The sequence below is a fragment of the Pogona vitticeps genome, chromosome 1 (genome assembly GCF_051106095.1).
Source record: "Pogona vitticeps strain Pit_001003342236 chromosome 1, PviZW2.1, whole genome shotgun sequence".
NCBI lineage: Eukaryota > Metazoa > Chordata > Lepidosauria > Squamata > Agamidae > Pogona > Pogona vitticeps.
The window spans coordinates 144,397,230-144,410,525 of record NC_135783.1 but is presented as its reverse complement, the minus strand read 5'-3'; the positions used below and the strand labels follow the sequence as shown (position 1 = coordinate 144,410,525).

Sequence of the window (13,296 nt, the reverse complement as noted above, 5' to 3'; positions counted from 1 at the left end):
CTTGTACAGAGTTACTTCCTCTTTGATGAGAACATCTACAACCCGAATGAATGGTACTGCCATGGCACACATATGTCTCCAGAATATGTAATTTTATCCCAATGACTAATCAGAACAACAACAAATTTTATATATAAAAATATAAATATAAATATAAATATAAATATAAATATATATTTATATAAATATATATTTATATAAATATAAATATATATTTGGATAAATGGTCCCTCTAGCATATATAAAAACCTCTCAACAGTGCTAGAGGGACCATTTATCCAAATATTGGATCCATATATTGGATCATGGAGAGGGGATACCATTTTTGTCACCATCTAGTCTTCTAATTTATGCTAGGATATCTTTACCACCCAAGCATCTTTCTGCCAAATGCTGAACTCTAAAGACCCTCCTTGCACATAACAAGCTGTAGCAATTGTTCTGCAATCTGGAAGGCTTGATCCCCTGAGAAGAGGTAATGACGCCTCCTAATGGAATCCTACAGCCACCATTTGTTCCTCTCCCCATTTTAGGTCAATACAAAGCCTTGATTTGCCAAAATGAGTCTCAAAGCTTGGAAAAAGCTTCTGGTTGATAACTCCCAGAATTCTCCAGTCAGCATGACCATGGCCATGCTGGCTAGGGGGATTTTGGGAGTCATCATTTCCTGCCCCCGCACGCACTCCCCCCCATGCCCAGCCACATGCATGGTCTGCCCAGCTGCATGCACAGGTGTCCTGCCCACCTGCACATGCGTGCAAACATGCCCTGCCCACTCATGCATGCACTCAAGCATGCCCCCATCTGTAAGCATGGGGGGTGCCCTGCCCCCCCACATGGACCCCACCCCCGCAACTGGTCCAGGGTTCAGAAAAGGTTGGGGACCACTGGTTTAAAGCATCTGACGGTGGAGCCAGAAGTTGGGAATTCAATTCCCTAATGTGCCTCCTTGACAGAGATTGGTCTTGACAATCTATAGGCCCCCTTCCAGCTCTAAGATCATCATCTTCTCTGTCTGTCACCCCAGGAACCACCATTGTGCCTATCCAATTCAGGCTATATCCTAAGCATTTATTTACTTACATTTCTATATTGCTCAACTAATAGCAGAACTACTACTCTGAGGAATTGAGCTATAGTCCACTAATATTTATGCCAAATAAAGCTTTTTAGTCTTTAAAGCATAGCTGGAATCTGCCCTGTGTTCACATTTAGGATATTATTTTTATTTAAGGAGAATGAGAAAAGGAGAAAACACAGACTCATAGAATCATAGAATAGTGAAATTGAAAGGGACCTACGAGGCCATCAAGTCCAGCTCCTTGCTCAGTGCAGTAATACAGATCAAAGGATATTTGCTAGATAGTTCTCTAAGTTTCTGTTGAAGGCGTCCAGTGTTGGAGCACTCACCACCTCTCAAGCTAATTGGTTCCATTGACTTACTGCTCTAACACTTAGGACGTTTTTCCTGATATTCAACTGAAATCTGGCTTTCTTTAGCTTGAAATAAATACTTTAAATACCTAAAAATACTTTACTAATTTTAAAGTACTGTTATTCTTGAAATGATATGATTAATTTGGCGCTTGTCTGCTACTTTCCTTGATATAGATAAATATCTCTGAATAGTCACGATTATACCCTGTTTCTGTGAAAATAAGACCTAACCTGAAAATAAGCCCTGCCTAGTATGATTTTTCAGGAAACATGTAATATAAGCCCTACCCCCCAAATAAGCCCCAGTTAAGTGAAACCCCGCCCTCCACCATTGTGCAGCAACCAAAAGAAGATGACATGACATGACATGAATAAATGTAGATTGTTGTACATGAAAAAATAAAACATCCCCTGAAAATAAGCCCTAATGGGTTTTTTGGAGCAAAAAATTAATATAAGACCCTGTCTTATTTTTGGGCAAACATGGTAGGAAGGGATGGTCTGATTTTAAAAAAAAGTTCTCAAAATTTGTGGATTCTTTTTTCAGATACTTTCAGTCTATCACCTGATCATTTCCTTCCCTCCTTCATTCAGAAATGAGTTCTCTTTAGTTTCTGTATTGGAGAAAGTCTGGCCCTCATTAAAAGAAGTGGCTATTTTTGTAATTGTACAATCCAGTCATAGGGAATCACTGAATTAACTTGAGCCTGTGTAGACCAGGGTTAATGACATATCTCAGAGACTTGGGACTCAGGTGGAGGATGAACTGGCATGGGAGGGAGGTGTTTAAAAAAGGCATCAACATATCATTTTCCTTTATACTGTTTTTAAAATATGTTATTACCTGTTCTCTCTCATCAGAGGCATCAAATTGGTTGTTTATCTCAGATATTCAAGGCCTCAATTGGTTTTCTTTGGAAACAGACATAATAAATTCACTTTCCTGTGTTGTTTAGTGTTGTGATAACTTTCTTTCACACATGGCAACCATATGAGTTTGCTTTTAATGTGACAAAAACATAGGTAGAACTTCATTGGAGGAATAATCAGAAAGGAGATGAGTTGTCAGCCAGCATGTTTGAGAGATGGTGTGTGTGTGCATGGAGGACACATCAACCACCTGAGAATTTCATTGCCTTCAAACAAAAATTCCTGTCACTAGCAGAGATGGGCATAACTTAACTCGTGCTGCATTGTATGGCTCGCGCTATGCAGCACCACAGCTGCTACATGTTCCCTCCAACCACCCTGCAGCTGGCTGCTCCATTCACAAGCCTTGGTATGTTGCCTGGGTCATCCTCTATCACTGGATGCCCAATCTGAGAAGGAGCTCGGGCTGTCCTTCCCTGCCTCCTCTGGCAACCGACCACTCAACAGCTGTGCAGGGAGACTCCCCTTCCTGCCTGAATGGTTGACTACTGGAGGACGTGGGGAAGAGCAGCCCATCAAGTGATGGATGACCTAAGTCAGTGGTTCTTAACCTTTGTTACTCAGGTGTTTTTGAACTGCAACTCCCAGAAACCCCAGCCAGCAGGGCTGATGGTGAAGGCTTCTAGGAGTTGCAGTCCAAAAACATCTGAGTAACAAAGGTTAAGAACCAGTGACCTAGGTGATGCGTGTAGGCTTGTGAGTGGCATTGCTGGCTGGCTGGCAATCGGAGGGAATGTGCAGCAGTTGTGCAAGTTGGATGATGCAGCACAACTTAAGTTTTGCCCATCTCAAATCCCCAACTAGAAATACGTAGGGGTACATATTACATACATAAAGTGGAGATCAGCCAAACTGATGTCTCTGTGTTGAGTTTGGCCCTTTCCTTCCTCATAATATCCATGCAGGAACACCCTACTATTGGTGTGATTGTATAACAATTTATGTTTTCTTGTCACCTATTGCCAACTCTGGCTGTCAAGGCAGGATTATTTGCTAAAATCCCAAGGAAATAAATCAGCTCCAGATTTGCTTACAAGTAGAAAGTTTATTGAGCAGCTTACAGATACCCAGATGTACCCAATAAGCTGGAACGGATGACAGTGTGGCCTGCAAGTCAGAACAAGAAGTCCAAACAAGCATTGGGAAGTTCAAGTAGTTTTTATACGTTTTTGCTGTTTACATCCATAAGCGGATGGTGGGCAATATATCATTTGCTCTAATGAGCAGTACGGAATGTGAATTATTCCCCACCCTGTGCTCCACCATTATAAGGTATGCATATGAAAAAGAGCAAACAAGCTTGTTAGTGGTGTTTGATAATCACATCTGATGTCTTGGGCCTGCCTCCCTGCCAAACCGAGCACCCTGACCATTCTTTAGCCCATCTTTCTTTAGCCAGGAGAACATGAAAGCACTCTTGAATGGCAAAGGAAAATGGAAGACAGCAGGCCCAATACTACCATGGGCCACAGCCAGTGTTGTGAAATGGGGTGAGGAGAGTAACTCAAAATGTGATGACCTTCCCACATTTGGAGAGAGTTTTACCAGCATCCGTGCAGTGTCTGAGCATTTAGAGTGAGGGAGATGAGCTGGCATTTAGAGTGAGGGAGATGAGTTGGTATTTCTGGCTGTTGAGCAGAAGGAGATGGGATGAAAAAAAATAGTAGCATTCATGCTGAGGCATGATTTTTATTCCCTTTTTAAAGTTCCCCATCTCTTCTTTTGGTAACATGGCTTTTTAGGCTGAAAACTTGTGGGCAGGGACAGTCCTTTTATCCATTGATTATATCCATCAGCAACTCCGGGAACCTTTCTTGGCTAAAGACTGGAATAAATATGCTTTAAACAAATAAAGGGAGCTACCTGTCTTGTCAGTGGATGCAAGGCAATAACAAAGCAGCCCCAATAGTCTGTGGAAGACACAAGACGTTTGGGGTCACCTGGTGTGAAAAAACAAATGAACCAACCGATCGGGTGGGGTGTGGGTATGTTACAGCTTGATCTTCTGTTTTGCAGAAGAACATCCAAACCTCTTTTATCTGTATCCTGATCTCCTGCACTATTATAGCTTTTTCTCCATCACGGCTGTTGTCTTCTCTGCAGTGCAGTGAAAAGTCCTACTGTGTATGTCTCTTCACTCTTTCTCTCGGTGGGCTCAGCTAGCGGCTCCCAGCTGGGCTTCAGAATGAAGACTCTCAGAATGTGTTTTCAAGGGCTCTCAGAAAGTTTTCTTTCTTTTTCTTTTTTCTTTCTTTCTTTCTTTTTTTTTTTTACAATCTCTTCAAGGCACTGCTGTGCTTATTTTCCTATCAATTCATTTCCCCCTTTGTTGCTGCATTTACTCTATATTTAGCACATTTTAAGAAAGGCCAAATAGATTGTGTGAATACAATATCACACGGCAGGGACTTCAATGCTGTTCTGTAACAATTATGGGGCATAAATCTAACTTTTCCTTATTACTGTTTCCTTTTTATTCCCCCTCCCCTTTTCGTTTTTCTTCTTTTGCTCTCTCAGCAGGCTTTATTCAGCAGTACACAACCTCAACCCCCCCCTTCAAGAAAATTCCCATAACAGACCACTTTCAGATCTAGGTGAATGGTGGAAATTAGCGTTAAACACCGAGGTAATGAACATTCAACTTAATTGTTTTATAACTGAAATGTATTATTACTGGTATCCTATGAGGAGCTGTTAGCCAGAACAATGCTTAAGTTGCCTAATGCTTTAAACCATAAAGGATTCTGTGGCCTTTTTTCTAAAGCACATTATCTAAAGCTTTTTGACAACAGAGGCCTTTAAAATTCAGTTCAAACAAGGCCCTTATTTGACTAAATCAGTACCTCCGCCTCCGTAGATTTCAGGAAATCTTTTCCATGCTTTGCTATAAGAGAAAACGGTTGAAAACAGCCATTTATGCAAAGATGGAACAACCAGAGAGCAACTAGGTGCTTTACAGGCTGCTGCATAAAATAGCTTTGCTCAAGAAGAGAGATATATTTTATGTAATGTGGGTCCTTTCTAATTGCCAATGACCATGAATCATTTACTCTCGAATCTACAGCTAGTGGAAGGTGCTTGTCTAATTATCCTTTTTGTTTGCCGAATAATAGCCACTAGGCTGGTGACCACCAACCGGCAGGTAACTGAGGCTTGTGTTTTGGGTGTGAGGGGGCAGCTATACTGAACATTTTGATCCAGACCTTTATTAGGTCTGAAAATGTAATCAGAGCTCAAAATGGGCTTGTGGATTGAATCAGGAGTTCAGCTTCCACACCAGCAATTCAACAAAGTCAGTCAGTCGTTCTTTGCATAGGGCAAACTGTCCCCTACTCCTCTTTTGCTGCTTCTCCCCAATCCAACTGCAATTGACTTCCATATCTGGCACCCTTCCCATTTTCTACCAGTGTTTCACACCCCTCTTTGCCTTCTTCCTCTTTCTCCCGCCAATCCACTGCAGTCAACCCTGCTCTGCTCCTCTCTTTCCTCTACAGACATATTCCCTGCCTTTACACATATCCACATAGGGGAAAAAAACCCTTTTGAACCTTTCCAGCAAGAAAAAAAGTAGAAGCCCCCAGGCTGGAGAGAGAAAAAAGTTTCTTTTGCTTTTGTGCACAAAAAGAACTGGATGGCTTTGAATCAGCACCTGCATCATGCGGGCAGCAAAAATAACTCCCAATTCACCAATTTTATAAGCAGAGAAAAGCCCAAGGTATTTGATGGTATAGGTGAAGGTTCCCCTTGACATTTAGTCCAGTCATGTTCGACTCTAGGGGGCGCTGCTCATCCCCGTCTCCAAGCCATAGAGCCAGCGGTTTGTCCAAAGACAGTTTCCGTGGTCACGTGGCCAGCGCGACTAGACACGGAACGCCGTTACGTTCCCACCGTGGTGGTACCTATTTATCTCCTTGCATTTGCATGCTTTCAAACTGCCAGGTTGGCAGGAATTTGATGGTATAGTCAGGCACCAAAAAAAGCTTTTGATGGCTGGAATGCAGTCAAGGAAGAAGGCATATCTCTCAGTGGAGTGGGTGATTGGGAGAAGCAGGCTTTGAAGGAGGACATTAGAGATGGCCACGAATTGAGCCACGAACCAGAAAAACCAACTAGCTGGGCTGGTTTTTGTGACCCAGTTCGGAGATCCTCTTTTGCCGAAGGAAAATGAAATGCCAAACTCTCCCCCCCCCAGCACTTGGTTTTCCTTTGGCCAAACAGGATGCCTGCCTGCCCCCTTCCCACTGCCCCCGCATGTCGCCTCCCTTACCTGCTGCTGCCACCTCCACTGCTTCTACCATCCTCAGAGGCAGCGGGCCATTGCCTCTGCATGTACACCTACCACATACCTGATAGGTAGGCTCATGCGCAGAGGCAGCAGCTGACTCCCGGCTCCTTCAGAGATGGGCACAAATCACCAGTTTTCTGGTTTCTGCCAGCTCTAGAGGACACAGACCTGTTAATGCTCCTGACTTAAGAACCAGCATGATGTCTTCACATCTCTCTGTTCCTTCATGCTTAACTTGTATCCTACTAAACAAGTAGATGTTACAAAAGAAAAAAGAAAAAGGCTGAAGCTCCCAAGGTTTTCTTCTCACGAGGAAATCTGGTCTAGTGAAATATTGATCTTTGTTAACTTTTTACTGCTCAGGGAAGTGAGAAGTGCAAACAGTGTGTTTAAAGAAGAGAGAGCAAGAGCACCTGCTTGCATTAGCTGTACAGTCCTTGGACTCTCTTGCAGTGGGAAAACCCATGCAAGACTGAGAGCGTAACTGATCCCAGGCCTCTAGAAATGTAATTAGATTTGAACAAGAGAGCAATATGAACAAAAAGATAACAAATAAAAGGTAAGCGGAGAATTCAAGTCATAAATAAGAAGTCAACGTTGGTACAAAAATAAAAATTATTTTCAAACATCAGAGTAAGGGCAGATTGAGCAAAACAAGAAACAGACAGAAATGTAGTTCATTTCTATTAAATTCTTTTCCTCACACCCATGTCCAGAGGTGCCCTTCAGTGTACACAAATCATCCTTTTTCAGCTTCAGTTAGGCTCAACTCTTAGCACAGATCTCAATGTCTCCCATGAACAAACGGTTCTTCTGTGAATAGGAATAATTTCCCATCTCTGTCTCACAATTTTGTTTCAGTTGTTGTTCTCAGCTTCCTTCGCTGCCCTCGTACTACACATGCTTGTATGCATCAGCCCATGCATTTTTAATTATGTATGGTGTGGAGAAAATAGAAACACCCCCCCCCCCATTATTTTCCCTTCATAATACTGGAATGTGGAGCAATCTAACGAAGCGGGTTGGTGAGACCTTCAGAACCAACAAAGGAAGGACTTTTTCACACATGGCGTTGTTAGCACGTAGAACTGGCCTTTCCTATGATATGATAAAGAGAGGGCTTCCAATTTAGTTTTAAACTAGGGATGCCATATTAACCAGTTGGCCAGCTTTCATCCAGTATAAAGACCTGTGACCCTGTGCCCATTTAGCCCACCATCTGGCCCTGACTGTAAGCTTTCATTAAAAAAAAAGAAGAAGTGAATTTCTAGCCAAATGTGTAGTTGCTTTTTGGGCCAATTGTTCTGTGAGGAGAAATAAGCCTTTCTATGAGATCACCCAATGAATGAGACAATCCAGTGTGTAGCAGGAACTCAGAGCTATGTAGAGCAAAGATGTATGGGTAAATGTTGCTGCCAGGTGAATTTTCACCTGATTTCTGCACTTTTCCTCACTTTGATTTTTTTCCCCTTACAGATCATATGACTGCATGTGACTGGGGTGTGAGGAAGGAATTCCTGTGGTATTCTCATGGATCTATAAGTGGCTTTTTCTTACCATCATAAAAACTGACGGCAAAAACAACAAGCATCTCAGAAAAATATCATCTGAAGTCCATAGTCATGACAAAATGTCATTCTTTATTTATATGCACCAGCAGCGTACATAACTACTCTCTCCATTTTACTCCAGAAACAAAAGATAGGGTTGAGTGAGAGTTTGGTCCAAGGACACCAAGTAAGCTTTGTGGCTAAGCTAGTGTTCAAATTTGCCTCTCCCTGTTCAAAATTCAACATTAACCAATACTTTAGGAGCCTTGTAGCAGAGTGGTCACGACTAAACGACTAAACGACAACAGAGTCTTTAGACTACAGTATTGTAGTCAATACTCTGCTCCTGCCCTGAGTTTGATCTTGGTGGGCTCAAGATTGACTCCACCCTTCTAAGGTCGGTAAACTGAGTACCTTCGCTGGGGTGGGGGCAATGTTCAGCCTGCGTAATTAAAATCATAAACCTCCCAGAGATTGGTTTAGGCACTAAGAGCTGGTATATAAGCAGCATGCTTTGCTTTGCAATATACTGCCTCTTTCAGATCCATGCTGACTGTAGAGATGATGCCATGGCTGTAACAGATGGGTAAGAAAACAGTGTGACAATGAATGTTCTTGATTGACAAAACAAGGGGAGAAAAACAATATTAATTTGCTTAATAGGCATTTTCCTATTATGCAAATAAGTCCCATTGTAATTTGCATAATATGCAAATTGGGCTTCCTAGATTTGGAGAACTGGAATATTGTAACTTTATTTCAAAGAGCTTTAAACAGAGTAATGACAGAGAAAGGTACCGATAGCTACAAGTCACACAAAGCTTCCGGTATCCACTGCCTCCTTCATATTTCCTCCGGTATCCAGAACTCCATCCTTACAGGAGCAGGCAAGAGTTGTTGTTCTTATGCCCTTCTTCTGGGTTGCCCAAATACAAACATGCTAGAAAGTTTGGAAAAATTCTATTATCTATCATCCTTTGTTTTTTCCACCAGCAAAACTGCTACCCCATAGGTGGAAATGCAAATGTCATGATATGAAATTTGAAAATAATAATACTAAAAATCATTTCAATTGATAATATATATTGCACATATTTCTGTTTTGCCCTCTGCTAACCCATGCTGGTTCAGCTGATCTTTTAAAATCATCCATCGATCTTGTTGGTATTCTTCCTCTGTTCCTTCTTCTGATCCTAGATAGCCACTGATATATTTCTTTATTTCTTTGTCTAGCTACTTATGGTGTGGTCCATCTCAATTTTAACGATGCTGTTTGATCTTGCACATACATTATTTTTGTAATCTGTCAAATAACCGAATTTCTTACTTGTTTATTAGTATGGGTTAGTAGTACATCTGAGCACTACCTGCGGCCTCTTTATCTGCTGTTCCTATTAATCTGTGATATGTCGCAAGGCATAACATGATATGATTGCCCTTCCTTATCCCCTGTTCATTTAATTGGGTATGGACAACAGGAGGCAGGATCACATTGTGTAATGGTGTCACTACCATGGCGTGTACCATATGCTTTGCATCACCAGGACAAAGAAACAAAGCAGCACTGTAGTTCTCACAAGGCTGAGTTCTGCTATTCTTGTGTTGTCTGTAGAAATTTAACCATATGTACTCTGGGACTGAGGCCAAGACGTTTGTAAAAGCCAAAATTGTATGTGGCTTATCAACAGTAATTTTAAAAGAAAGATTATTACAAGCCGAACAGGCCTATTTATCGATCAGATCAATTTCTAGAGTGGGATACAAAATCTAAACAATAATCCCAGCGAATGTGTCTTGTCTCAGCTTTAAATATAGCTATGACTTTCAGCACCTAAATAATTAAGTGTTGCATCTGGCCATGTTAATTGGCAGATATTAACAAAAGGAACAGGATGCAACCGACAATATAATGTAATTCACAGGAGGCAAGTGCAGATGATCTCTTAAATCCTGTAGTATCCGGCTTCTCCCTCCTACAATGGTGTTTCTCCCCAGTGATTTCTGATTAATTTATTTACTACCATTGGATGATTGATTGATGTTGATTTCACTTGGGTACTTTATAACTTTCTTGTTCTTTAACTGTCAGTATGACAAGCCTGCAGTGATTAATTAGAGAATTTGTGATGCTGTCTTATTGTTCCTGCTCAGTCAGTGCTAAAATTGCATATTCTTCAGAAAACAATAAATATTCTGGAAATGTAGATTTAAAATATGTTGTTGTTATTTATGTCTTTATGGTAGGAGTAAATGTGTTCCTAGCTGTGGAACTCATCCAGAGATTTTTCTTTCTTTCTTCAGAGCCAGGTGAGCCTCACTTTTTGCTAATTACCTGGAGTGTAATACAGTGGTCCCCAACCTTGGGCTTCCAGATGTTCTTGGACTACAACTCCCAGAAGCCTTTACCACAATCTCTGCTGGCCAGGATTTCTGGGAGTTGAAATCCAAGAACATCTGGAGGCCCAAGGTTGGGGACCACTGCTGTACTACATTTGGCTCTCCAGGACGTTGATGAATATCATGGCCTTTTCTTGTCTTTTTGACCACAGAATATAGAAAGAGAATCAGACTTCTTAAGCCTGATAAACCAGATGAGTGGTACAGCCATGGGCACACATGTGGCTCCAGAATATGCCATTTTCCCCCAATGCATACACTCTTATTTCCTGTCCATAACCTCCCCTCCCCATCTGAGATTCATTGATGATATCATCAATACATGTATTATCTAGCCTCATCGAAAAAAAATGCACTGGCAAAATTCTAGTGATCCTTCCGTGATTTCTAGTCTAGAGTGGTCCATTTCACAGTTTCCCTTCTGGATACTCAAGTCACACTGCATTCTACCAGAAGTGCCACCTTACATTGGAAAGCAACACACTGCTAACACATACTTACCTGCTTCCTATTTCTCCTCCCTCACTCTTGCTTGTTTTACCATCACATGTGATTTTTGCAGTTCTAATCTCACAATTTATGATAGGATGTCCTTAGCACCTCCCAGTGACTGTTAAACATTGTTCTACCAAATGCTGAACTTTAAAACCTCTCCTTGCACATAAACCAAGAATGTAATCCTATACATCTCCACTCAGAAGCAAGTCCCAATGACTTAAAATGACTCTCGCATGAGTGTAGTAAAAGGCCACAGCCCAAGCTTTCTTGAAACCTTTCTATTGCCATAGCTCGTTTTCTTCTTTCCTTGCTAGTAGAGATGGTTGTGCTCCCTTTCCTTTCACACAGTTGCTCACACAAACCTTGGCCACTCCTCCATTTTCTGTCACATCAGTTTCTCCTTTGTTCAGTTTTCAGGGCACTACCTCGGGTTAAGTGAGATCTGCTCTTACCCTAGAAGCCCAAACCACTTTCCCAGTGGGGAGTTACACCTGTCATTTAGGTCCCCCCTCTTCCAGCAGTTTTCCTCTGCCCAATCTTTTTTGGCACCTCCCAGCGCTTTCACTAGTATTTTCAGTAAAGGAAATGAATTCGGAAGGCCCTGCTTAACTTCCCAAGGAAATGGGATAAAGATGTTTACTAAGGCTCAGATCAGCATGGGGCGTCTGCTGTTCTAAGTAATGCAAATATTCTCACATGAAAAGATACTAGTTTCAGTTCAGCGTCTGTTTGAACTTTATGGTCAAAGCCAGTTGATATTAACATTAACATTTGTACGTTGCTTTGAAGACCTTCTCCTTGCCTTTGACTGAACTAAACAGAGAGATCTGTAGCTCTGGTATGACCTCAAAGCAACACCAGCGCAGATAACTACGCTCCCCTCCCACGTTACATCATGAAAAGTCATATATTTGTTTCAAGGATAGCTTTCAAATGAAATAAAATATGCGAGTCGTATTGGTGCCCCTTCCTTGAATGGTGCAACAACAAGTGACTGTAACTACTCAGTATGCTTAAGAGACTTCAAAGCATTTGACAGCTTTTAAGTTTATCAAAGATGCAACACTTGCTCCATGTGCTTTGTTTAATGCCATTGTCAGTGACTCTGTGAGTGCTTTGAAATGGTAATTCATTTCCTTTCCAAATGGTTACTTCACAATAGAGACGTTATGAAGTACAGTTGGATTAGTTTTTAAGACTGAGACCTTTTGACTACTTATGGGATCCTTACATCTTAAGGTCTTCCAGGAGAGGCTTTCCAAGACACAAGTGGTTGAGAATCTACTGGCATTCTAGACGCAAGCTTTATTTTCTTCAGTAACCTTCTTTCTTTGTTTATTTTGTGTTTCTTCCATCACAAAATTCAAGTGCTCAAGGCAAGGTATAGATCCTAACCAAGCCGAGACACGCTTAGCACCTGCAGTGCAGCTGTACCCTGCTCGCTTGCCCATGCCCAGAGAGATAATCCTGGATGCTACACAGCCCTGACCTTTAAAAGGGCTATTGTCGATGATGTACAACATAGATGTTGTAAAGGAAGCAATGATTTCTCTACTGTGGCATCAACTTTCTAGAATCCTTTTTATGAGGAGACTCAGGCTGTGACAACACAATCATATACCTCAGGATTTGCTGTGGTTATAGTATGGATCAATTTGAAGTATTATTTTTTTCTTATCAAACAACACAAAGACCAGTTTGAATTGGTCTGGCCCATTTTGCTTCCAACATGGCGTTTTCTCTCTGCCACTGGGGGCTTCTCCTTCTTTCAAGCCAGAATGATGCGAATAGGCTCTTCTCCGCACGATCAGTTGATCTGTTCTTGCAAAGATGGGAGGTGTGTCTGTGGGTAGTGTTTTGGTGACAGCCACCCCTGTGTTCTTTCCCCTGATAATCCTCTGAATTTTAATTTTAACATATCTGAGATTAGCACTAGATTACGTCATTACTAGTACTTATATCTTAGTTTAGCACCAGATCACCTCTAGATGAAAAAAACAAAACAATTTTTTATAAAATTACAAACAAAACAAAAATAACTCAAATGAAATAAAGGATGTCCCTGGACCAGAGGGAGGGAGGGAGGGAGGAAGGAAGGAAGGGAGGGAGGGAGGGAGGGATGGACAGACAGACGGATGGACGGACAAACTGTGGCCTTAAATGCAAATTGCATTGCATCAATTGCAAACACTCCACTCA

General features: G+C 41.6%; 1 pseudogene across 1 annotated transcript in view; it reads left to right on the top strand.

The window, feature by feature from the left end:
* LOC110076123 (rho GTPase-activating protein 27 pseudogene) overlaps nt 1-13,296 on the top strand; it is an 86,005-nt pseudogene that overhangs the window by 49,910 nt on the left and 22,799 nt on the right. The gene's annotated exons all lie outside the window — the stretch shown is intronic.